Genomic DNA, 2,423 nt, shown 5'->3' on the forward strand with positions numbered 1-2,423 from the left:
GACACAGCATTCTCATCTAAACCTGATGGCTGAATCCCAACAGAACATCACAGGAGATTTTCAGAGAGCATAGAAGCCCAGGAACAGTGCTGTGTGGGTATCTGACTAAGAGAAAATGAGATAAATGAAAATGACTAACAAAATATAACCTTTTTAAACATATGTTATTTCATTGGTACAGAAAAAAAAAAAAAAAAAAACTCTGGAGCTGAAAGAGAATAGGAGAAATCACAGCCAACTCACTACTGAGATAAACACTTGCCTTAAGCAAGTTGCCTTAAGTGTTTTTTTAAGCAACTTGCCTTAAGTGTTTTTAAGTGATTTTGCAAAGCTATGGGCTAATAACAATGAAAAAAAAAAAAAAAAAAAAAAAAAAAAAAAGTGGGATATTTTGCTAAACAATGTTATAAATGAAGTCTCAAATCAATCTGAATTTTGTAATATTTATACTTATAAAAGGTATAAAAGCTATAAAAGTTATAAAAGGCTAGGAAACAGTGCTGGGTGTGCGGGGATTCTACGCTCCACCAACATGCACACACGAACATCAAACATTCTAAATATATAGAACATTGCTTTACATATTAAACCCAAGTATGCCTATACATACAATCAGGAAAGGTAACAAACAATCCTTTAAGTTCCATGACTTAACACTCTCCATTTTAGATTCCATTTCTTAATTAAAAACAGTCTCCATTTTCCATTCCTTTTGAACAATATGTCTTACTTTAAGTTGTCAAGCAACTTGGTCTTTGGGCCTTATGTATCCCGTTCTTCCCGGATCGAAGAAAAGCATATCCATCTCCTTTTCAAGGCCTATAGTGCCTGGGTCAAAAGGCACGTCCAGGTCAGCAGGGGGCATAACAGTAAACACCTTCGATGGCTGTAGCAGCAGAGGGGCGCATGGCATAGCAGTCGGATCAGTAAAGGAGCCCGCAGCTCCCTCACCGTCTGGCAAACCACACATTTGTGATTGTGGCCCCACATGGCTCTTTAAGGCCTCAGAGATTGCTCGCCAGGTGCCGAGCAATTCCACTGTAACCTTGTCGTTTTTAGTTGCAGAGTCCCACACCTTGACCTCAGTTTGGTCCCATGTTTCAGAATCATAAACTGTCCAATTGTTAAGAAGGAGAATAAGCTGTAAGGTTACCAGGACAGTCTTTATTTCTAAGGATGTATGATTCCCCATAATGCGCAACTGCTTACCAGCAAGGGGCAGTTGTGGGCGTGGGTTCGCTTCTCTCAGCTTGAGGTTCTCTCCAGCTCCAGTGCGCCCATTTCCAGCGACTTTCTGTACGAGCTTCTCTGAGCGGTTTGCTGAGTTTGGCTGAACCTATCTTCATGAGGCAATCAATATGCCTGTTCCCATCCTGGTCTCTGTTCTGCTAGCCTGTTCCTTTTCATTCCTTCTTTCTACTTCTTTATTGATGACATAACTTCATTACATCATGTTGCCTTTTTTTATCCTGAGGGCAGGCTCCCCTCTTATACCCTTCTCTCCATTATGTGGAGCATATATCTTCAGAGGTGCCCTAAAAGTGACTTTTCTAGCTTCCTCAATCAGTAAGGCAGTAGCCACAATTGCCTGTAAGCACACTGGCTACCCCCTACTCACAGGGTCTAATAGTTTTGAACAATATCCCACAAGTTTCTTGATTCCTGCCCATTCTTGAGTTAGTACTCCATATGCAGTTTGGTTAGAAACATTTACAAATAAATAAAAGGGTCTTTCTAAATCTGGGAGGCTCAGCACTGGAGCTTCTATTATTGTTTTCTTGATCAACCTCAACTTTTCCTCATCTTCCTCGTTCCACTTAATTTTTTCTCCAGTCAATTTTTCATATAAAAACTTTGCCTTTTCACTAAACCCTTCAATCCAGGGCCTACAATATCCCAAGAGGACGAGCAGTTGCCTCACTTCCTTCTTCGTTTTGGGTGATGACGGGGCTAAAATCCCAGATACCCTGTCAGGATCCAATTTTTTTCTTTCCTTGGCTAAGCCAATGTCCTAAGTACCTTACTTCCTTTTCCACAAATTGTAATTTATATTGAGACCTTCAACCCTTTTTTCCCTAAGAAATTAAGTAATTCAATAGTGGTTCTCCGTGTCTCTTTTTCAGTCTCCCCAGCTATTAATAGGTCATCCACATATTGCTCCTTTTGGAGCAACCTGTCTATAACTGGTTTGAGTCCTCTTCTCCCCTCCAATGGGATAGGATATTGCCTAATCCTTATTGGCTGTTGTGGATCCACTATTTCTACCAAGGGTTCCATATCTGATTTTCCTGAATCTTCCTCTTGATACCATACTTGTGGGTCTATTTCTCCCTCATCTTCTTGGGTTAGGGTATATAGCTGAATTTTTAATTCTCCCCCCTGGCTCTTGATTTCCAACCCTAATCTTATTATTAAGTCCCTTC

Source organism: Aythya ferina (assembly GCF_964211825.1).
Source record: "Aythya ferina genome assembly, chromosome: 1".
In the NCBI taxonomy this organism is placed as follows: Eukaryota; Metazoa; Chordata; class Aves; order Anseriformes; family Anatidae; genus Aythya; species Aythya ferina.